This window comes from Drosophila melanogaster, chromosome 2L (assembly GCF_000001215.4).
Source record: "Drosophila melanogaster chromosome 2L".
In the NCBI taxonomy this organism is placed as follows: Eukaryota; Metazoa; Arthropoda; class Insecta; order Diptera; family Drosophilidae; genus Drosophila; species Drosophila melanogaster.
Window position 1 is genome coordinate 9,465,053 of NT_033779.5, and position 25,716 is coordinate 9,490,768.

General features: G+C 40.5%; 1 long non-coding RNA gene across 1 annotated transcript; it reads left to right on the forward strand.

Annotated features, from left to right (window-relative positions):
• Nucleotides 1-5,273: 5,273 nt before the first annotated feature.
• lncRNA:CR43769 (long non-coding RNA:CR43769) lies at nucleotides 5,274-5,809 on the forward strand. The gene is made up of 2 exons (NR_073747.1): nucleotides 5,274-5,293; nucleotides 5,368-5,809. It is a non-coding gene; the product is annotated as a long non-coding RNA:CR43769 (long non-coding RNA).
• The last annotated feature ends 19,907 nt before the right edge of the window (nucleotides 5,810-25,716 follow it).

Below are 25,716 nucleotides of genomic sequence, written 5' to 3' on the forward strand. Positions count from 1 at the left end.
AGTATATTTACGTGGTCAATGGTATATGGTCAACAACTTTAAATTAGCAGAATATCATTTGTAAACTGAAATTTTTAAAAACATCTTAGCTTCGGGAATCGTTGCAGATGATTGCAATTATATGGCAAATTAAACAAACAATAAAATGCAGCATTAACTCTATTCACGATAAGCCAACAAATTAAGCCATCCAAACTATGAACTGATTGCAAAGTTCGCCCTGTTACTTTTGCCAGAAATAGATGGCCCAGCCATTAAACATTTGCATTATAATCTCGTCGCTGCTCCTCCTGACTTTCTCCACGCTCCATCGCTTTCTTTTCGGCAAAGTGAGCGAGAGGATGCAATGGTTAGAGGGAGAAAGAGGCGAACAAGCGACCGCCGGGTCATCAAACATAATTACTTGGCCAAAAGGCATGCGCCAGTTGACATTTCAGTGGCGACCCGCGTCATTTCTGCCACCACACCCCTTAGACATTCATTAGCCGAGGTGGGCAACTTAAAGGTGAGCAGCAGCAGCCATCTTTCCCATCTTTTCTAGCCGTCCAGCTGCCTCAAGCCATTTTTGATAATGAATTTCGTTTGGCTGCCGCTACCGGTGCCCTTTTAAGTAGACTACACTTTTTAAGCAAACTGGAAGGCAGGACGAAAATGCTATGTGGCTTCCAGCCATATGATCGGGAAAAACATTCGCACACAGCACGAAAACTTTATGCATTCCTTATGGCACACACATTGTCTTAAGATGCTGCTTCAATGTTTTTCATGCTCATTGAAAAATGCTCCGCAAAACTTTGAAAATAAAGAAAAGTCTAAAATAACACGTATGTTTGACTAAAAGGTTTTCCGTCATCAAAGTTACACAAACCAAGTGCTGGGAAACAGCAAAAATAAACATTGAATTTATTTGATTTTTCACTTAGTCTGCGAAAATGGCCAGTTAATTTGAACAGTGCCGTCCGAAAAGCGAAACTTGCACTTGCATCGCAATCAACTGTCAATGAACTCGGAGCAATTTTGTTAACAAGTTTCTGGTTTCCGCCCAAACGCTTCTCAGCTGGACCTCCTCGGTATTTGTTCTGGTGGTTTTTCACAATTTTTTTCAGTTTTTTAGCTGCTTTATAGTCTGCAGTGGAAATTTATGTTTATTTTTTCATGCCATGCAATTTGCTTTTTGATTATGTGGACGCGGTCAGTCGCCGTTGCTTTGCTGAATTTTCTGTGTTTTCCTCCTTTATGCATTCACGATGATGGATCTAACAAATAACTCATTTCTATGATAACTTGGCCAATTGCCCGGATCTGACTCCGCTGACTCGTCTCCGTGGCAACTTTGCGCGCTTTCACTGATGCCGCATTGTGCTTAAGTTACTTAGCTTTATGGCTCAAATGGAGATGAGTGCCTCTCCAGACGCAAGTTTTAAAACGCTTGGGCCAGCAGCATTGAGCTCTCGGCTGCTTATTGACACACATCTGCCGCGGAGCGTAAATAGTCGAAGAAAATGGAAGTGAAGACAAACTGTTTGGGGGGAAATGCTTTTCCCGGCCAAAGTTTATGCTTGTTAAAATCTGCTTACCGAACGGAAACTGGCTTACAAGGCTAAGATAATCATTCACGGATATCTTCCTTCTCGCTTGTTAATCGGAGTTCTGGTCAATGATGTCAAAACTTAATTACAATTTAAGCGCTTTCGAAATCATTTTGCGGCCACTCAAATTAAGCACAGCCAGGCCGCAACACTCAGACTTAGATGATGTTCCTGCCAGACAGACAATTATAATTAGCCATGGCAGAGCATCGAGTTTGAGTCCTTAATCCGAAGGGTTCGTCTTTCCTTTCCTCTCGGCTCCACTTCACTTCACTTCACTTCGCCTCGCCTCGCCACGAATGCAAATTACATTTAAGATGCGCACCACCGGCAAAGAGCAACTGCAATTGCTTGAGCCACCCAGATTTCACTGCGGCAGTGGACGATGGATATGTCTCAGGGATATTTTGAATTAATTTGTGTTGTCTTAGAACGCCCGCTTCTGGGCTATGGGCTATGTGTGCGAATGCAAATATTTATAAAATGGAAGCTTGTATATATTCTTGTGTTAAACTAACACGTTTTTGCTTATCTCGGCCTATTTGCCAAAACTGCTGATTACTGATCATTCGATAAAGCAAAAATAGAATACCTTTTTGATATTCGATTGCAAAAAAAAAAAACCTTTTTTTTAACTGCTCTTCGCTTTTATGTTTAAGTGGATACGCCAGTGTTTGTCATTTCTTGCTGACTTCTTTTGGCTTCCCACATTAGTTGGTATTTGACTTACTGAGCTCAGCTTATTTCAATTATGATAATCAATGCCCTCTCATATGGATTCGAAACTTTCACCCTTGAGTCGGACTTTTTCGCTGGGATTCTTTGCATTGGAAAAACTTTTAGCGCGACATGTCACGCCCGAGTGCGGCCAACTTGGTGAACGCTGCGAATGTTTGTGTTGATTTTGTAGCGCACATTTTTCAACACTGTCAGAATCCCGCTCTTTTTTCCCTTCTTTCCTTTCCTTTCCTTTCCTCTCCTTTCCTTTCCTTTCCTTTCCTTTCCGCTGTACTCGAAACTCGCAGCTTTGCTTTGCTTTCCGGAAAACTATGCACGAGCGCTGACATCATTTGTCATGTCTGCGCGCTGTGCGGACGAAGCGCGTAAGGCGCAAGAAAAAAAAAGCACAGAGAATGGTGAAAAAACAATAGCTCGTAGAAAAGTTGGCATGTGGAAAAAGTCAAAAATGGAAAAATTGCTGACAATGCAATCTGAATTGTGCATAAGCTAAAGTTTGTCAGCAGTCTTCTTCTTCTTCTCCTTCACAAAAAAAAAACACAACGACATTCTTGGATAAACACTTGGGTTGAAGATACCGCCCACGATATAATGTGATATGATGTGACATATCAGCGAGGTGTGATGATATCCGAGATAAAGTGGATAAATCCTTGGGATAGTCACTCCTTGTTCCTTGAGCGGACTGATGCCACACCACATACAAGTGCAATACTTTATTTTCCACTCCATCGTGTCCTGTTGTGCACATCATATATCCTGTCTTTCTGTTCAGAAGATTGCCAAAGGATCTTCCTGCAACCTAAAGTGAACATAAATAACTGATAAGTTAATTATTTATTTAATAAAATCTAGCATCTTTATATGCCTCACATATAGATTAATGCAGATCTTTATTTTCAAACTTTCGAATATACGTATTCTTCTTTCTGTGTTGCGGGGATATATCATTTTTGGATCATTATGCCACATCGATTGTATGTTCCTTTTATCCATTCAGTGTGAATGCATTGTTTTTAAATTAGCTATAAAGCTCCTTTGATGAATGCGGTAATTTAAACTTATTCCCGGCCGCAGTAAATCCGCTCATAAATCTGGTTTTGACCTTCACGTCACGTCGTCAGCCTTGAAACCGCCCCCGTTGATCCTGCAAGTACCTCCTTGGTCCTAACGTGGTCTTAACCCGCATGTCACACGGGGCACTGGTGGCCATCATGATTGATGGCTCCTCACGCTGTCGCTGTCACACCGACTTCCTCTAGGTGCCAAAAATTGTCAAGCTGGGGCAAATACTTGTTAACACGTTGTTGCTCACAATGTTGTGAGCCGGCAGCAGGACCTTCAGGACTCCTTCGAGGATATGTCAGCAGTAGTCAAGTCGAGTTGCAGCTCAAGCAGCCTTCACCCCTCCCCCACTCCCCCCCCTGTCAACTACGTAGTTTGTGGAAATTATCGAAATTGTATTATGGTAATTTTATGCAAACCGAATTTTTCCTTTCACAGATGCTTTTTGCTTTGATTTTGTTGTTGAAAATTAGTTTTTCAATTTTCCTTTGGGGCGGCAGCCTCAACCGAAGCTGAAGCATAAAAAAAAAGCTGCCAAAGTGCAAGGGCCGTGACCAAAAAACTTTCTCAGAGAACAGAACAGAGTGAAACGACAGGAACAGCAGGCTGGGCAGGGCATCGTCTAAGTTATGTACATATTTATCGATGGATTGGGGAGGGATGTGCATTTTTGTTAATATGCAGATTGATTTGGCAATACGAATCGAATATGTATATTTGCCTATTTATTTCTTCGTTTTTTTTTTCGACGCATGCCAGCGTGGAGCGAAACAAAATCCTACTTGGCTGCATTTTTTAATTAAAAACTTTGTAGACCCGCAGACGCAGCAGGGTCATAGATAACCGACACGTCTCCGGTCGTCCTGTTCCTCTGCTTCCAACTGAATTTATGCCCAGTCAGAGTGCAAGGTAGGAAACACGTAGTTCCAGTCCAGTGTACAAGGAGTCCGGGGAGTCCGCCAGGCGACCTCGACTCAACCCTTCCCGGCGCCCAGACAATCAACATGTTGCGGCCCAGTAATGCTCTGGGGCAAGTGGCCGGCACGTAATTGCAATTTAACCCGTTTTGAGCTACACTTAGCCAGCGTTTTATGGCACCGAGATACCATACCACCTCGTCCGCGCCCCCTGGCGTCCTCCAGGGCGGGGCTACCCCTGCTCTGGCCAAGCTTATGAAATTTATACGCGCCAAGCTGGAACTGAAAGCTGAAGCTGCTCCTAAGGCCCGAAAATTCATAAGCCCTGAGTTGTGGACTCCGGCGTATGGAGTGCGAACTTCAGCCGGCGGCGTGCAAATACGCAAGGACGAATCGGGAACAATGGCAGGACGCCACAATGCCGGTGAATATTTTAGCCAGTTGACAACGCCATGAATTCACTCTTGATGCAAAGTCGCAAAGTAGTGCGGTAAATATTTAAGAGTGTTTTCATGGGGAATGCGCTGGCCAAAGAGGAATACTTTCGGCTGAATTTACAGACTCGAAAAGCTCTCAAATAAGTTAATACACCATGAAATATTTACGACAGTGATATAGTCTTAGGAAATTAATTTAAAGTTATGAAAATATTCAGCAGAACCATGTAGTTTTAGGACAATTTGGAAAGAAATATTAAATCCATGATTTTAGATATGTAAATAATTGCATTAATGTTCTTTATAACTGAGACGATCTAAGAAATTGAAGGAGCAAAAGGGGAACTTTAATATTCTAAAACTGCTATTAAGAGCGCAGTGCATTAAATACAAAATATTTTTAATAATAAACTAATGTAAAGTTTTCTTTCGATAGAATTCAAACATTTGCCATGGAACTTGGCAAAGTGCTTTTTACTCTTTGATCGATGATTGCCAAAGATTTCAGTTGATTACCCAGAAACCAACCAAGAATCAATTTAACCATGTATGTAGCTTATTGTGTTTGGAATTTTCGTGTGCCCGACGAACCGAGTTCAATAAATAATTTATTTTTCCCAGCTTCACAGGCTCACGCAAGGCAAACGAGAGATAGAGCATAGAGCATAGAGCATCATCAACCTGCTAACCGCAAACTGGATGGACGGAAAAGTCGAGGAAAAACTAGGAGACCACACACGCATGCAGTGCTACAAATGAGACAACACCTGTCCAGGAGATCCTGGATATGGAACGGCATGGTATGGGATTGCCAATGGGAATGGGAATGGGAATGGGAATGGAGGCGATGGCAAAGGTAAAGGCAAAGACAAGGCAACCAGAGACTCGGTTGGCAAGGCTCAAGTGGTTGGAGGAGAGCTTGGCAGGAACTTTGGCCCACATTGACGTGCCGACTGAGCCAACGAAGAACCGACTGGCTGGCTGGCTGACTGACTGACATTTGAATTACAAGCGGTGAAAGCTGTGGAAATGGTTGGTGTTGAGGGGAAAATGGGGATATACTTGCACAGCTGGGTGGGAGGGGTATGGGTATCTCAACGAACTCTCAACACAAACTCAACAAAATGACACGACTTGAATTGGCTGCCAAGCATGAACGCATACAAGTTAGTCGAGCATCCAGGACTCGTCCAAGAAATGGCAAAAATTACCGGCTCAGAAAAAGAAAAGAAACCCAAGATAGATACAGGGTGGGGGGGTGGTTAGTGTCCTAAAAGAAAACCATGCCGAAATAAAGACAGCAAAAGAGAGCCCGAGAGGGCTGGCAAACTAGTCGTCAACTTCAAGTTTTCTTTTCAACTGTTTTGTTTATTTATTTTTCGGGCCGGCAAAACTAACTGGGTAACTTTCCCGAAGGGGGAGCTCCAATCAAATTGCAGACAAACAGACTCTTAGCATAATTTAGATGTCACATCGGTGCCGCTTTAAGTTGCGCATTTAATTCGAAAGCCATCGCGATGGCCACAGCCAACCGAAAACCGAATCGATTCATCAAGCGATTTTGTGAGTTTTCGAATTTTCATATTTTCCAACTTGCCCGGCAAGTTGGCGGCGTCGTTCAGCGAAATGCTAGGACAATGCTGGATGGGCATGACTGGTAATTGCAGATTTATGACCCCCAAAAACATGTGGACAGCTCTAGTCTGTCGCTGCCCCAAACAAAAATGATAGACAAACCAACAAAAAAAAAAATAAAAATAAAAAAAAACTGAAAATGATGCGTCCTTTTTTGTTTTTGGGGTGCAAAGTTTGGCGCGAAAATTTTTGAACGTTTCTGCATAATAAATTTTGAAAAGTGGATTAAAATGGCTGGGCTAAAAAGTATTTTTCAACATTTTCCTTCTCTCGCTTTTGTTGGCATACGAACATATGTACATATATGTATGTATGTGTGTGCGTTTGGGGCACTTTTCCTTTTTGGCCAACAACAGGCGTTTATGGGATAGCATATTTTTGGCCATTCACCCGAATCACTCGTATGGGAATGTGTGAAATGCAAATAAAACAAATTGTTTGCCTACAATTTTTTGCACACATTTTTTTTATTTTTTATTTTTTTTACACACGTAGTATGTATGGATGTGAGTTTGTATATGCCCAGTGATTTGGCATTCTGACATTTGTCGCTGTCAGACATAACAATCGACCCGATCCCAATGCCAATAGCAACTGAAGTGGCCCACATTCGAGTGTGACAATGAAATTAGCTTGCAAATTGTGGAGAATTTAAATAAATGACAAATGAATCAAATTCCCCAATTTGGCACTTGATTTTGTGTCTACAAATATGGCAACTTGTCACATTTATGGCCCCCAAATTGCCGGTTAAGACTGCTGCAGACAATTCCCCAGCGAATTGTGTAATTGGGCCAATCTAGCTCCAATCAAATTTTCTTACAGGTTAAGTCCTTGCTGACTTTGAGCATCCAGCAAAAGGATCGAATTTCGAGTCAAGTTACGTGCTGTGACTTAAAGTCGTAACAACTCAAGTCTATACTGAAATAAAAACCATATTACTTTCCCATGAGAGACACAACCAATTTTGTGAGTAGATATTCTATTAATTAAACTATAAAATGGCCAAAAGCTGTAAAAGAGACTGTCATCTTAATCAGTCTGTAAGTTTCACAGTTTATGTGGTTAGCAAATCTGCATTCAACTTTTTATTCACTTACCATCATCCTTTTCAACTCCAAACGCATTAATCTTAGTCCATATTTTGGCACTGGGTGTACATAGTTATCTTTCATTTCGCTTCCTATTGCGTATAACAAATTGCATTAATTTAGTTAATTTGCTGTACGTGTCGTTCGGCCCAAAAGGTTTTTGGCCCAACTTTTGGTTCCACATTGTGGAAATATGCTGAACTTGGCCCAGGAGCCCAACTAATGTCCCATCTACAGCTAGTTATACCGTCTATTGATATACTATCTCCATTTGTCTTTGCATTAATTTAATCTGACAGCAATTAAAGGCGGGCGTGTCCATTTCTGGTTTGCCTTTGACTTTGGGGATTCGTGTACAAATATATCAGCGGGCATATATCTGGCATAAATGTTGTTATAATTTGTGTGAGCCTAATTAGTTGAATTCCACCGTTAGTCGACCCGATCCAATTAGTTAGATAATTTAATTCAAATAATAGAATGCCAAACAAAGATTGAATGCCCGGTTTTTTAAGTTTTATTTGTTTTTTTTTCATCGCATTTCAGGTGCGGTTAACAAAACTGAAAGCTCCTTTTCACTAAAAAATACTCTTTTTAGATTCTGTTACTTTATCATATATGCTTCATTCTGTTGATGAAAATGATGAAGGTTTCTGCGAGTATTTAAACTATCCATTTAAGTGGTAGTGTTTACTTACTTATTGTTTTACTCACAGTTTATCAATTTAGCCGCCTTGGGGGTTTGTAGGGTATTCAAGTTTCGGCCAGCCGGAGGGCTGTTACATTTCCTTTGGCTTTTATTGCATTTTGTTTTTATTTGGGCATTCGGGTTTTGTGCTTGTTAGCCAGATCTCCCTCATTTCTTTGGCGGCGCCCTCTAGCCAAAAGCCAGGACCAACTAATTTACTGAACCACCAGCTTCACCAGCATCGCCAGCTCCAGCAAACTGCTCCTCCAGCCCCCTTACCCCAACGAGGAATCCGGATGCAGATGCAGCTGGAAAAGGCGATGGTGATGGGCGAGAACGGCACAAGTAACAAATCAAACGAGTGCTTTTGTAAATTACATTTGAATTATCCGCTCTCTGTGTGACCCCTTTGTAATCCCCATTTCAGTTCCAGCCACCCACCCCCCCTCCCCCTTCGAATCCTGATCCTTCTCATGCATTCATTCATTTACTCGCTGGCTCTTTCATTTGCTGCGTTTGGTGCCGGACCATTTGGATGGGTGGGTCCTTTTTGTGTATGGCTGCCACATGGACATGGACACACTGGCATCCTTGGAGCAGACAACGGCCAACAGACGGCAGCGGCAAAACAGCAACAGCAACTGGCAGGCAAAGTGGATCAAACAGCCAAAGTTAATAAACACTTTGCCCCTTGATGGCCCCAAACTCTTTTTGTCCCTTTTCGCAGTGTCCATGGCAATTTGGAGTGTGTGTTTGTTGCTAACTGAAATTGAATGCAAATAGAAAAACAAACACTGTTGCGAATGCGGCACGAGCGCACATAAGCATTTCACTTAAATTTACGCGTTTTCCATTTCAATTAAAACAATTCGCATACCGCAAACGGCGAACCATTTAACGAACATTTGGCGCCATTAAGTAGGCTACGTGTTTGCTCCTATATCCTGAGTGCCTGTGTGCATGTGTGTGTGTGTGTGTGTGTGTGTCTCCCCTTTTTTTTGGTGCATGCAAATGGCCTGTTAAGTGTGCCACAGAGCCAAATGCCTAATTATTTATGGCCAAAAGGTACATACGAGCCGCCAAATTAAGGCCGTCGCTGTCTCTCAGTCATTTGTCTGATTAACAACAAATTCGCCCAACTTCCGATTCGGGTCGCTGAATTTGTTGAAATTTATTTCTACTATCGTCACAGCACAGAATCATCATCACCGTCATCATCATCATCATCATCATCATTGTCTCGACTTGCATAACTAAGCAGCATTGCCTTATCACGACGAAATGTCTTTGGGCCAAAAGCACAACTGCAAGTGGCGGTGCATCAACTGAATGACTTGTGACCCAGTTTATGGCCAAACATATTTTAAGAATTTTTCTTTTTAGCTGCCCCAAGGATATTCATGCATTTTATATTTTCATTGCATTGGGCTGCTCATGTGTGGGTGTTACGACGAGGTACATAGACCTAAAAAAATATTAAAGAAACTTTCGCGGGAGCAAACAGTAGCATGATTACAATATTAGAAATTTATATAGAAAGGTACCAAAAAAATATGTTAAAATTTCAATTAAATATTATTGCTTTTTAGTAGTTTTAAATGTGGAAAATTTCAATAGTTTTTGAACGAAATGTGTATATCAACTAGCCAGTTAAACTGCCTTTAAAATGACTGCATTACACATTTGTAACCATTTTCCTGCCGAATATATTTTTAAATCAAGCACTTTTTATGCCTAACTCGGCCACTAGGCATTTAATAATAAATTTAATATTTATTACAATCACTCAAACTCTGACTCTTCGTACACAACTAAGCAAATATGCACCACTATATGACTATTTTGTGTCCTTTTTAAGCACACAAAAATCCCCACTAGGCTTTCAACAGAGTAATTTCATGAATCTGATTCAAATACCAAAAAAAAAAAAAAAAAAAAATTGTACAAATATTTACCTACTGCCATGGAAGGGGAAGTCATAACTAACTTTAAATCATAGTGCCACTGCTGCTGCTGCTGCAGAAAAACAAACTTGTCACATGTCAATGGCGAAAGGAAATCACTCGACCGAGCCCAGAATCGAAAACTTGACCCGGAAAGAGTCTTCAACCGAGAGTCGAATAAAATGTCGACACTCTAACCGGAAATATTGAACCTCTCACAGCACTGTAAGCGATGGGCGGGTGGGCGGTATGGAGGCGTGGCCGTGTGCTTATATGCTTGTAATGAAGTTGTGTTAAAAATAGGAGAACCAAAGAAAACCATACAGGATCGGCTTCAGGTCGTGTGACAAGTGAGCGACGTGAAAATGTGGCGGAAATGAATTTTATGCTCAGTCGGGAGCCCGAAAAAAACCAATAAAACCTATATATATATATATGTATATATAAACAAATATGTACATATAGCTTGGGAATACGGATGCAATCAAATTTGGGGGACAGCCCGAGGCTAGCGAAATGCTAGCTAAATGTTACGAAAACAACAAAATGTTTGTGCATTATTTACGCGTTGCTGGCATTTTATGCTAATAAATTACCAATATGCAGGGCAAAACTTTTGTTGCCACGCAGGTGGAAAAGGGAGCTGGTGCATACATGCACATATAAGGCAAAGAAGTTCCAGTAAAACTGACAAACTGCACACCACACACACAGACACACACACAGGCAGGCTCACACACATATGGGGCAACGCATTTATTATTTTTGGATATTTTTTACCATACCATAACACACTCACACACACACACTCGCACACACGGAACCTGAAAAATCGAACTATGAAAAAAAGTTAGAGACACAACGCGAAAAGTCAGAGCCACCAACTAAACCAACAATTTTCGGTATTTTTTTTTTTTCGGAATCCTGCCTGCTATCAGTGTGTGGGTGTGGAAGGTCCTGTGCACTGGTTGACGCCAAAGAAATTTGGCGTCAGTTTTATGCGAAGAGCGGAGCAAAAAAAGAAGGTGAACGCTGAGGTCGAATTGGGTTAGATCGCTGAGGAAGGAAGGAAGAAAGGAAGGGAATGGGAGGGGTGAGGGGCTCAGCAACAATGGCAAACAAAAGTCCGGAAAAAATAGCAAATCGTATAAAAATAGCTGAAACAGACACGCAGACAAACACTCAAAACTCCGAATGCTTTGGAAAAGTGCAGAGTGGTGGCAAAAGTGAGGAAAAGTACACCACAAAATAAAAAGTTTTTTTGCAGAATTAAACCAACACGGTTAAAACTCAAGAGATATGATACGTGTGAGTCTAACAACAATATATTTCTTAAAATATATAAATAGCTTTATCCATTTAACGGATTTAAGGATCATCTCTAATATCTCTAATCTCAAATATTCTCTAAATCTCTAAAATCTCGAATATTTCCAACTAAATATGTTATTGAAAGCTGTTTTCCCATGTTACTTAGTACGACAACTACTTTGCCTATTTGGAGGATATATTCCAAGGATCACCACTGCCTTTCCGCCAGTGTAGCCAAAATGGAGCAGCATCAGGGCAAGGATGCGAATCGCAACAACGATGGAATCAGCTAATGTGGCATCTCGACAGGAAGCGGCAAATGCAGCCAAACAGCCAACAGGCTCAACTAATGGACCACCAAGGAAAATGGCTACCTATGGGCAAAAAGGTGTCGCATGTGGTTGGGTAAACAATACCAATTTGTAAGCAAAAGCCGATAATTGCAAGACCATTCAATTTGGCTTACAGACCAACAATCGGTAGAGAGAGAGAGAGAGAGAGATCAAAGATGGGTTAGTTACACTAAGTAAACTGATTTGAAAAGAAGTCCAGTTGTGGTCAAAGTCAATTAAAGCACTGTTTTTAAAGCACACAAGCATGCTCGCCAATTTTATTTAACTTTCTCCAGATGCCTTGCATTGAATCTTTTGGCACATTAGGCATTAAGTTTCCTGCCAAAATGGCAACGAAAAAGATTATAAATTGTTTTGGCACTTGAAATAGAGGTTGTCATACAAAATATTCTATGTGGCTGTTATGTAAAGTGCTTTGTGGTGTTTATTTAAATCGATGATTTTGTTTTAAAATTAAATTTTTGCGTTTAATATCTTTATTAAAGCCAAAACATGCAAGGGGTATCTGTATTTATTTTGGCTCTAAGCCAGCATTTTCTTCAATTTTCTAACATATTAGAGCATATTCCGTACGCTACCCTTTTTTTCGATTACCCCGCACTTTTGAAGTGGCATACAGGTGAATTTCTGGCTGGAAAGCCCGCACACACGAGCACTCCGAAACACAGACAAAATAAATGCAAGAAATTTTGCCGTTGAACTCAAGTAGCTATCATACCCACATATATACATATATAATTTCTTTCTTTTTTTTTTTTAGGTTGGCAGGTAAATATGGCTGTCGCTGCACAGATAACGCTAACACCGCTGAACTTTCACATTCATGCCCCTCGAAGCCGCCCGCTTTTCCGCAGGGCCTCGCTTTTCTTTTCGTTTCTCTGGCTTGCCTTTTCCCTTTTCCGCTGCGTAACCACATTTATGCATTTGCTATTTTTGCAAAAGACATGTAGACTAGCAAACAGACACACACACACCCGCAAACTAACACACACACACACGAAGCCAAATATTATTGAAAACCAAAATTTCAAGGTAAACACAGCTGCAGTTTGGCAACAGGAAAGAGGAATGCCCGGGGCGATTGAAGAGCTCTTACTAAACAATGTATACCTGCGTTGGGTGGAAAAAAAAGTGATCAACTTAAATTTGATTCAAATCAAGATTTGCATTTTGTGGCTTAAAAAAATATGCCATAGCTTGTGATTAAAAAATAAAAAAATATTGATCAAATCAATCAATCGAAATTAATTTGTGTTGCATCGAAAATGGCTTCCCTAACATGATGATTGATGCTTCAGTAGAAAATCAAATCACATTAGTTTCTCTTCCATTTCGAATGAAGTAAGTTTTGTACAAAGTAACCTGAAAGGCCATGGTTGGCTAAGACAACCTACTTGGCATCGATCGTTTTTCCGGTCATTTTTGTGGCTTATCGTTATAATGGCATCGGCACGGCACGGCAATTAAGCGGCCATTGCATCTTGTGCCGCTTGCAGGATAATTTACAGAGTGTCGCAGAGTCCGTCTGTCGTCGTCGATATAACTCAGGCCAGGGGAGCAACAATTGCCAGGAGTCGACTTCCTAAGCCAGGGCGAAATTATTGCATACTTATGGGGGCTGGCAAGGGGGGGTGCGATGCGTGCAAGCCCTTTTAAAATGAATTTCATGAATCTGATTCAAATACCAAAAAAAAAAAAAAAAAAAAATTGTACAAATATTTACCTACTGCCATGGAAGGGGAAGTCATAACTAACTTTAAATCATAGTGCCACTGCTGCTGCTGCTGCAGAAAAACAAACTTGTCACATGTCAATGGCGAAAGGAAATCACTCGACCGAGCCCAGAATCGAAAACTTGACCCGGAAAGAGTCTTCAACCGAGAGTCGAATAAAATGTCGACACTCTAACCGGAAATATTGAACCTCTCACAGCACTGTAAGCGATGGGCGGGTGGGCGGTATGGAGGCGTGGCCGTGTGCTTATATGCTTGTAATGAAGTTGTGTTAAAAATAGGAGAACCAAAGAAAACCATACAGGATCGGCTTCAGGTCGTGTGACAAGTGAGCGACGTGAAAATGTGGCGGAAATGAATTTTATGCTCAGTCGGGAGCCCGAAAAAAACCAATAAAACCTATATATATATATATGTATATATAAACAAATATGTACATATAGCTTGGGAATACGGATGCAATCAAATTTGGGGGACAGCCCGAGGCTAGCGAAATGCTAGCTAAATGTTACGAAAACAACAAAATGTTTGTGCATTATTTACGCGTTGCTGGCATTTTATGCTAATAAATTACCAATATGCAGGGCAAAACTTTTGTTGCCACGCAGGTGGAAAAGGGAGCTGGTGCATACATGCACATATAAGGCAAAGAAGTTCCAGTAAAACTGACAAACTGCACACCACACACACAGACACACACACAGGCAGGCTCACACACATATGGGGCAACGCATTTATTATTTTTGGATATTTTTTACCATACCATAACACACTCACACACACACACTCGCACACACGGAACCTGAAAAATCGAACTATGAAAAAAAGTTAGAGACACAACGCGAAAAGTCAGAGCCACCAACTAAACCAACAATTTTCGGTATTTTTTTTTTTTCGGAATCCTGCCTGCTATCAGTGTGTGGGTGTGGAAGGTCCTGTGCACTGGTTGACGCCAAAGAAATTTGGCGTCAGTTTTATGCGAAGAGCGGAGCAAAAAAAGAAGGTGAACGCTGAGGTCGAATTGGGTTAGATCGCTGAGGAAGGAAGGAAGAAAGGAAGGGAATGGGAGGGGTGAGGGGCTCAGCAACAATGGCAAACAAAAGTCCGGAAAAAATAGCAAATCGTATAAAAATAGCTGAAACAGACACGCAGACAAACACTCAAAACTCCGAATGCTTTGGAAAAGTGCAGAGTGGTGGCAAAAGTGAGGAAAAGTACACCACAAAATAAAAAGTTTTTTTGCAGAATTAAACCAACACGGTTAAAACTCAAGAGATATGATACGTGTGAGTCTAACAACAATATATTTCTTAAAATATATAAATAGCTTTATCCATTTAACGGATTTAAGGATCATCTCTAATATCTCTAATCTCAAATATTCTCTAAATCTCTAAAATCTCGAATATTTCCAACTAAATATGTTATTGAAAGCTGTTTTCCCATGTTACTTAGTACGACAACTACTTTGCCTATTTGGAGGATATATTCCAAGGATCACCACTGCCTTTCCGCCAGTGTAGCCAAAATGGAGCAGCATCAGGGCAAGGATGCGAATCGCAACAACGATGGAATCAGCTAATGTGGCATCTCGACAGGAAGCGGCAAATGCAGCCAAACAGCCAACAGGCTCAACTAATGGACCACCAAGGAAAATGGCTACCTATGGGCAAAAAGGTGTCGCATGTGGTTGGGTAAACAATACCAATTTGTAAGCAAAAGCCGATAATTGCAAGACCATTCAATTTGGCTTACAGACCAACAATCGGTAGAGAGAGAGAGAGAGAGAGATCAAAGATGGGTTAGTTACACTAAGTAAACTGATTTGAAAAGAAGTCCAGTTGTGGTCAAAGTCAATTAAAGCACTGTTTTTAAAGCACACAAGCATGCTCGCCAATTTTATTTAACTTTCTCCAGATGCCTTGCATTGAATCTTTTGGCACATTAGGCATTAAGTTTCCTGCCAAAATGGCAACGAAAAAGATTATAAATTGTTTTGGCACTTGAAATAGAGGTTGTCATACAAAATATTCTATGTGGCTGTTATGTAAAGTGCTTTGTGGTGTTTATTTAAATCGATGATTTTGTTTTAAAATTAAATTTTTGCGTTTAATATCTTTATTAAAGCCAAAACATGCAAGGGGTATCTGTATTTATTTTGGCTCTAAGCCAGCATTTTCTTCAATTTTCTAACATATTAGAGCATATTCCGTACGCTACCCTTTTTTTCGATTACCCCGCACTTTTGAAGTGGCATACAGGTGAATTTCTGGCTGGAAAGCCCGCACACACGAGCACTCCGAAACACAGACAAAATAAATGCAAGAAATTTTGCCGTTGAACTCAAGTAGCTATCATACCCACATATATACATATATAATTTCTTTCTTTTTTTTTTTTAGGTTGGCAGGTAAATATGGCTGTCGCTGCACAGATAACGCTAACACCGCTGAACTTTCACATTCATGCCCCTCGAAGCCGCCCGCTTTTCCGCAGGGCCTCGCTTTTCTTTTCGTTTCTCTGGCTTGCCTTTTCCCTTTTCCGCTGCGTAACCACATTTATGCATTTGCTATTTTTGCAAAAGACATGTAGACTAGCAAACAGACACACACACACCCGCAAACTAACACACACACACACGAAGCCAAATATTATTGAAAACCAAAATTTCAAGGTAAACACAGCTGCAGTTTGGCAACAGGAAAGAGGAATGCCCGGGGCGATTGAAGAGCTCTTACTAAACAATGTATACCTGCGTTGGGTGGAAAAAAAAGTGATCAACTTAAATTTGATTCAAATCAAGATTTGCATTTTGTGGCTTAAAAAAATATGCCATAGCTTGTGATTAAAAAATAAAAAAATATTGATCAAATCAATCAATCGAAATTAATTTGTGTTGCATCGAAAATGGCTTCCCTAACATGATGATTGATGCTTCAGTAGAAAATCAAATCACATTAGTTTCTCTTCCATTTCGAATGAAGTAAGTTTTGTACAAAGTAACCTGAAAGGCCATGGTTGGCTAAGACAACCTACTTGGCATCGATCGTTTTTCCGGTCATTTTTGTGGCTTATCGTTATAATGGCATCGGCACGGCACGGCAATTAAGCGGCCATTGCATCTTGTGCCGCTTGCAGGATAATTTACAGAGTGTCGCAGAGTCCGTCTGTCGTCGTCGATATAACTCAGGCCAGGGGAGCAACAATTGCCAGGAGTCGACTTCCTAAGCCAGGGCGAAATTATTGCATACTTATGGGGGCTGGCAAGGGGGGGTGCGATGCGTGCAAGCCCTTTTAAAATGAATTTCATGAATCTGATTCAAATACCAAAAAAAAAAAAAAAAAAAAATTGTACAAATATTTACCTACTGCCATGGAAGGGGAAGTCATAACTAACTTTAAATCATAGTGCCACTGCTGCTGCTGCTGCAGAAAAACAAACTTGTCACATGTCAATGGCGAAAGGAAATCACTCGACCGAGCCCAGAATCGAAAACTTGACCCGGAAAGAGTCTTCAACCGAGAGTCGAATAAAATGTCGACACTCTAACCGGAAATATTGAACCTCTCACAGCACTGTAAGCGATGGGCGGGTGGGCGGTATGGAGGCGTGGCCGTGTGCTTATATGCTTGTAATGAAGTTGTGTTAAAAATAGGAGAACCAAAGAAAACCATACAGGATCGGCTTCAGGTCGTGTGACAAGTGAGCGACGTGAAAATGTGGCGGAAATGAATTTTATGCTCAGTCGGGAGCCCGAAAAAAACCAATAAAACCTATATATATATATATGTATATATAAACAAATATGTACATATAGCTTGGGAATACGGATGCAATCAAATTTGGGGGACAGCCCGAGGCTAGCGAAATGCTAGCTAAATGTTACGAAAACAACAAAATGTTTGTGCATTATTTACGCGTTGCTGGCATTTTATGCTAATAAATTACCAATATGCAGGGCAAAACTTTTGTTGCCACGCAGGTGGAAAAGGGAGCTGGTGCATACATGCACATATAAGGCAAAGAAGTTCCAGTAAAACTGACAAACTGCACACCACACACACAGACACACACACAGGCAGGCTCACACACATATGGGGCAACGCATTTATTATTTTTGGATATTTTTTACCATACCATAACACACTCACACACACACACTCGCACACACGGAACCTGAAAAATCGAACTATGAAAAAAAGTTAGAGACACAACGCGAAAAGTCAGAGCCACCAACTAAACCAACAATTTTCGGTATTTTTTTTTTTTCGGAATCCTGCCTGCTATCAGTGTGTGGGTGTGGAAGGTCCTGTGCACTGGTTGACGCCAAAGAAATTTGGCGTCAGTTTTATGCGAAGAGCGGAGCAAAAAAAGAAGGTGAACGCTGAGGTCGAATTGGGTTAGATCGCTGAGGAAGGAAGGAAGAAAGGAAGGGAATGGGAGGGGTGAGGGGCTCAGCAACAATGGCAAACAAAAGTCCGGAAAAAATAGCAAATCGTATAAAAATAGCTGAAACAGACACGCAGACAAACACTCAAAACTCCGAATGCTTTGGAAAAGTGCAGAGTGGTGGCAAAAGTGAGGAAAAGTACACCACAAAATAAAAAGTTTTTTTGCAGAATTAAACCAACACGGTTAAAACTCAAGAGATATGATACGTGTGAGTCTAACAACAATATATTTCTTAAAATATATAAATAGCTTTATCCATTTAACGGATTTAAGGATCATCTCTAATATCTCTAATCTCAAATATTCTCTAAATCTCTAAAATCTCGAATATTTCCAACTAAATATGTTATTGAAAGCTGTTTTCCCATGTTACTTAGTACGACAACTACTTTGCCTATTTGGAGGATATATTCCAAGGATCACCACTGCCTTTCCGCCAGTGTAGCCAAAATGGAGCAGCATCAGGGCAAGGATGCGAATCGCAACAACGATGGAATCAGCTAATGTGGCATCTCGACAGGAAGCGGCAAATGCAGCCAAACAGCCAACAGGCTCAACTAATGGACCACCAAGGAAAATGGCTACCTATGGGCAAAAAGGTGTCGCATGTGGTTGGGTAAACAATACCAATTTGTAAGCAAAAGCCGATAATTGCAAGACCATTCAATTTGGCTTACAGACCAACAATCGGTAGAGAGAGAGAGAGAGAGAGATCAAAGATGGGTTAGTTACACTAAGTAAACTGATTTGAAAAGAAGTCCAGTTGTGGTCAAAGTCAATTAAAGCACTGTTTTTAAAGCACACAAGCATGCTCGCCAATTTTATTTAACTTTCTCCAGATGCCTTGCATTGAATCTTTTGGCACATTAGGCATTAAGTTTCCTGCCAAAATGGCAACGAAAAAGATTATAAATTGTTTTGGCACTTGAAATAGAGGTTGTCATACAAAATATTCTATGTGGCTGTTATGTAAAGTGCTTTGTGGTGTTTATTTAAATCGATGATTTTGTTTTAAAATTAAATTTTTGCGTTTAATATCTTTATTAAAGCCAAAACATGCAAGGGGTATCTGTATTTATTTTGGCTCTAAGCCAGCATTTTCTTCAATTTTCTAACATATTAGAGCATATTCCGTACGCTACCCTTTTTTTCGATTACCCCGCACTTTTGAAGTGGCATACAGGTGAATTTCTGGCTGGAAAGCCCGCACACACGAGCACTCCGAAACACAGACAAAATAAATGCAAGAAATTTTGCCGTTGAACTCAAGTAGCTATCATACCCACATATATACATATATAATTTCTTTCTTTTTTTTTTTTAGGTTGGCAGGTAAATATGGCTGTCGCTGCACAGATAACGCTAACACCGCTGAACTTTCACATTCATGCCCCTCGAAGCCGCCCGCTTTTCCGCAGGGCCTCGCTTTTCTTTTCGTTTCTCTGGCTTGCCTTTTCCCTTTTCCGCTGCGTAACCACATTTATGCATTTGCTATTTTTGCAAAAGACATGTAGACTAGCAAACAGACACACACACACCCGCAAACTAACACACACACACACGAAGCCAAATATTATTGAAAACCAAAATTTCAAGGTAAACACAGCTGCAGTTTGGCAACAGGAAAGAGGAATGCCCGGGGCGATTGAAGAGCTCTTACTAAACAATGTATACCTGCGTTGGGTGGAAAAAAAAGTGATCAACTTAAATTTGATTCAAATCAAGATTTGCATTTTGTGGCTTAAAAAAATATGCCATAGCTTGTGATTAAAAAATAAAAAAATATTGATCAAATCAATCAATCGAAATTAATTTGTGTTGCATCGAAAATGGCTTCCCTAACATGATGATTGATGCTTCAGTAGAAAATCAAATCACATTAGTTTCTCTTCCATTTCGAATGAAGTAAGTTTTGTACAAAGTAACCTGAAAGGCCATGGTTGGCTAAGACAACCTACTTGGCATCGATCGTTTTTCCGGTCATTTTTGTGGCTTATCGTTATAATGGCATCGGCACGGCACGGCAATTAAGCGGCCATTGCATCTTGTGCCGCTTGCAGGATAATTTACAGAGTGTCGCAGAGTCCGTCTGTCGTCGTCGATATAACTCAGGCCAGGGGAGCAACAATTGCCAGGAGTCGACTTCCTAAGCCAGGGCGAAATTATTGCATACTTATGGGGGCTGGCAAGGGGGGGTGCGATGCGTGCAAGCCCTTTTAAAATGCATTCGCAGCGCAAATGCCAGGACAACCGTATAAAAACTGGGTGAAAAGACGATTCTCTGTGTGGGTAAATGAATTTATATGGCACTTAATATGGCAAAGACGAGTCCACACGGCGTTGTGCTGTTGGTTTTGGTGACAGTTGTAAACAAGCCAGGTAACATGAATAAGAACAAACACATTGAGCGTTGGGTAAAGTAAGATAAATACTTCATAAAGTGTCAGTTGCTGCGCGAATCGGCTGAATGAAGATACATAGTAAGCGGAATTGGAATTTCTTGGGAAATTTGCTTCTAGCTTAAACTATGTTTTAAGCTAAAAATCAGCAAAATTAAAGTCCTTGCCCCAAAATCATTCTACTAGATTATATGCACTAGTTGCCGTTGTATTTTAAAAAGACGGATTACAACACTATCACCGTGGAAGGACACTTCGTGAGACATCGGCAGTGAGTCGTCGTGAATCAAATGCCGAATCCAAGACTTAAAAGACTTACGAAGAATCACTTCGTGCAGCGGTTAGAAGAAATTGAAGTTAATTAAATAAGTTAAGCAAATGCGTTCAAGGACGATAACTACTTCAATGAACAATACTTCCGAAAATGCAAATGTATACGTTCTTATAAACTTTTGAAATGCCAAGGCTATACATTTATTTTTCTTTTGAATTCAAACCACCTTTCTCATAGCAACGCCCTTAGTTTGGCTCGTAGGCATTGTTGGTCATATGAAAAGTTGGCCAAGACTTTTTATTGTCTAAGGCTACCTTTGCGAAACGTCTTTGGAAGCTGTGAATGGAAAATTGCTTCGTCAAGTGAATACATTTAATTGCTAACAAATGGCAAAAGGGCGTAAAGGCTCCATGCTTGGTCTCCGTTTACATGTGGAAAGAAGCGCACTCAATAATTTATTCATAAATAGTATAAGCTATGATTATCCGGTAAGAAATTAACTTTGGGCTCTAATTAAAACCGAATGAGATAATACGATATATTTATAGAAAATTACAAAGTTGTAAGAACAAATAATCAGCCAATGTAAAAATGTTTGCTGTTATCCTTACTGTTCGTAACATATGTTACGCTTTAACACTAAATTCTCTTTTGCTGTTAGCTGGCGCTTAACAGAGCGGGGATAAAGCTCTTTGATTTCTTACTGCTTCTACTTGAAGGGGTAAATTTCCCGTTATTACAGCTCCATTATTTAACATTTTCGTATTGGCCACTGCAAAAGGTTTCAAAAGATCGGCTTACTCTCCATTAATCATAAGTGATTTATATTAAGTTATACGCCAAGCTCATTTAATAAACTGTCACTTAATCAAAAACCATATATGGTCAGGGATGGTTCAACGAAAGAGCTTAAGAAATCATTATCAATTTAAACCACAATCTAAATTTTGTCTTCTTTTGTCTTCTTGACAAACTGCATAGATATTTATGCCACCCATCAGTATTTTTCATGTTAAAATAACAGAACGAATCAATGGCGAATAAAAGGATGTTAAAGAAACAACAGATTTAACTCTCTTGTTTCTCTGTTAAGCGTTAACATAATATTAACTGGCGAAAACGTGGTAAGCTTACATGGTCATATATTTATTACATTCAACTTCATGTGTCTGTGCAAAAAATCATAGGGATTGGTATAAAATTGGCAAAAAAAGAATTTAAACAAAAACCGTCTCTAAATATACAGAACTTTGCCATTAGCTTGTATCTTTTCAGCCTTTTAAACAATTTTTTAAAACACACGACTTTCTCTACCGCTTTTAAAAGAGTATTTTGTTTGTACAACTATTGTCAATATAAACGTACACACAAGACATTTAATTGAACAGTTACTTAATATTTTATTACGTAATGAACCACAATTACTTACAAGCATTTCCCCGAGTTCATTGAAAACAAAGTAAACTTTTGCCACGCCGCTCTTTTTAACTAATTGCGAAAACCGAACTTTTCTCAAAATGCGAGCAACGATGGGAAGGGAGAAAGTGTTGTTGTTGTTGTTTAGTTTTCTCATCCATGAATTATTAAGAAAAAACATTTAATAATGCACTTCAATCTCTGTGAGCGTAGTTTGCCGAAAGAGTTTCCCGCCCCCCAACCCCCCTCTCAGTTTTAGCCCCTTGCCTTCCACCAGACCATTTGGTTACCGGCTTCATGCCAGCAATTTAATTAATCTGCACAAAATATGCAACACAGCAAAAGTTTGCCAGCCAACAAACGCAGACAGACACATAAACACACATAAAGCCAGACGTTCACACATGTGAAGAAATGGCCACAGTTATAATGCTTGACACATAAAAAGTGTGGGCGTGTGTTAATGTTTTTGTCTGTGCACAGAGAGAAATTTATATAAGCTATTAACTGAGATTATTGCACATGGTTTGGAATGAAAAACTAAAGCAAGCATAAATCGTGTCACATAAATCTTATACGTTTTCAATTGACTCTTAAATTATTATTTTTTTTATTTGAATTCGAGTGAATTTTAATGCAAGTGCCCCGCTTTAACATAGCTAAATTGCAAACTTGGCAAATGCAAATTTTTTCGGTGTATGTTCGAGTGTTTTGTAGTGCCTAAAAGCAGGCAGCAGCGAAATGGCAAAGGGCAGAAGGCATCTTCAGAGGAGCAACACGAGAAGCTGCAGCAGTGGCAATAAGATTACTTAATTGATTTAAATTTGCTTGTCTAGTAAGGAGATAGTTGAGTGGTGGGGGTGGTGGTGGGGTTTTTGGGGTTGCGGATGATGTTGCACAGTGTCGCAAGCGATAATGAAGTTGTTGACAAGCTCGTGGGCCAAAGGCAAGAAAATGCAAGGCAACAGCAGCCGTGACAATGGGAATAGGAAATGCAAGTAATTGAAAAGCAGCCAAAAGGAAAACTCCACTGAAAGTAAAAGTAAAGTGGGCAACGTGTGCAAATATTTCATTTTCTTAATTATAATACACATATATGGTATGTAAGTAAGCGGAAGAAATTAAAATCCTTTCATTTAATTACTTTAAAAATTTCGTAAAAATGTGCAAAACCATTAACTTTGAGATATGTTCATTTAATGCAATTAACTTGCAATCAAATCTTTTTTGCCCAGTGTACTCACTCCCGCTCTTTGCTGCTGTTGTCTGAAGCTTTTCAGCGCAGAATGTCGTTGCGGATAATGATGAGACGGCTGACGATGATGGCAGCGAAGGAGACAACATGTCGGCTGCATTATATTCATAACGTGTATAATTAATCACATCACGCTGTAAGGAAAGCCCAAGAATTATATTCAATTTGACCTAATGCTCATGTATCTGCGTGTGCGAGATTTATCCCGGCCATGTCCACTGCGTCAATTTAGACCAATGCACATGGCCAAAGTCCGTAGTCCGTAGTCCGTAGTCCGTAGTCCGTAGTCCGTAGTCCATAGTCCTTAAGCCGCCAAATCATGGCTCCAACAGCGTCAACTGACCCCCAAAGGCATCTTTTTGTTGCTTTTGTTTTCTGGGCGTGTGTGTGCGTGTGTGTTTTGTATCTGTGTGTGCCCCTTTGCGGTTGGCTGTTATTACGAGCCCAACGCGGTGCCACTTTTGCCACCCATTAAGATCCCATGCACAGAAAATAAATATTTGTTTTAAATTATAGATCAATTTTATAGATAATATTACTATCTATCAGTTTGTACACTTATAAAAAGTTTGTTAACTCGGAGCATAACAAGAGACATTATTATTATTATAACTTAATTAAAAAAGTAGCTAATGTTATTATTACATGCCTGATATGTAAGCAATCACGATTGCTTGAATAACTTCGATTTCTCGCAGTGTAAGAGCTGGGCTCGTTAGCCTGACCATGGCCAACAGGAGCCGTAACAACAAGGACGCGAATATAGATGCAGACTTGGACAGGGGCTGGCAGCTTAGTCATGCCTGCCAGTGCTGCGTCGACATCATAGCTTTATCTTCACCCAAATGCCCTGCTGCAGCCCCTTCCCCCAGCCACGCCCATTATACAGCCAATCCAGCACAACTCCACCCCCCAACCCGCTGTTGTATGTGACTTGCATGCGGCGCTGAGCGCCAAAGTTTTGACTTCAATTTGCCCAGTTACAAATTTTGGTCTTCTCCGGCGGTTTTTCTACGCTTTTTTCATGTTGTTTTCCTTTTTTTTCGTTGCTTCGACCCATCTTGCAAATACACAAAAAAAAAAACAAAAAAAAGAGCGAACGTAAACCACAGTCAAGACGGAAGCAGGAGCAGCAAAAATGTGGTGAAAGACTTGACCAGCATCGGGACTACGACGTGTTTTGGCCACATCAGCCGCATGCCATCATCATCATCATCATCATCATCACCAGAGACAACAGCCACAATAGATGGGGTTGGATGGTGAAAGTAGTTAGGGCCCATTCCTCGGAGCGATGACAAATCAGCCGCAACTAGAGAGTTGCAGATGGCAAATGTGACAGGAATTCGTAGGAGATTTTCCAATATTTCAGGTCAAATGATATAATGCATAAGTCCATCGGACTTGGCTTCAAAAACTTTCCAGCTTAGAATTATTTATGAGTGCAGTTCTTGTTAGGTTTGTAAATGCTAAGCTGGGATTTTATAGAATTTACTTTAATTTCTATACACAAAATCAATTGCGAATGTGTAATTGTAAAAAAGTAAATCAGTTTGAATAGTTGATGCCTAGACGTAAGGCTTACTTCTAGAATAGCTGAGCACTTGCGACCGAGTTCAATGTTCAACGACTCTGGGCAAGAGCGAAATAATGCGAAACGTCTTTGCACTTTTGCCTTTTCTGGGAAACGGAAATTGGAAAAATACTGGCGGCATTTTGTTGGACAGGTCGTCGTCGGCGGGCTGGGAAAATAAAAGCCGGGGCAAAGTGAAGTGGAGTGCGGACAAAAAAAAAACACAAACTGTCAGTGACAGCATTAAAACTAACAGGAATGGAGAGCGGCATTCTCAGCATTTTGCACATTCCTGGGGCCATCGACAGGATGCAGGACGAAGAACGAGGACCCCAAAGTGAGCGAACTAGCCTTCGACTCGTGTGGCATGCCACATGCAATTCAATAAGAATTTCCCACTTACCACGGCCATAAGGGGTGATTTGTGCGGAGTGAGTAGGGTGAGGGGAAGGGGGCAAGTATTTCAAATGCATCCCAAACACTTGCTGCGGAATTCGTAATTGTGTCACATAAAGAGGCAACGAGGAGTCCTGGTCATAACTATAACCCTATGGCTGCGTGATTCAAATCCGGCGAAAAGCTAACAAACTCTGAAACGCCCGGACTGTCGTCGTCACTTTTGGATGGCGAGTCTGGAAAAGATTTTTATTTACAACCGAGTCTCTATACTAAGAGGTCCCCCTTCCTAACAAGACACCACACAGATACCTCCTTGATCCCACCCAGAATTAGGCCAGATCCCTTCCATTTCCTTTACAGACCAGACCATCCTAAGTCACCTCAAAGAATACGTCTAAATCCTTTCCATATTCTTCCAGGATCTGTCAAACAGCAGATTTTCATTTC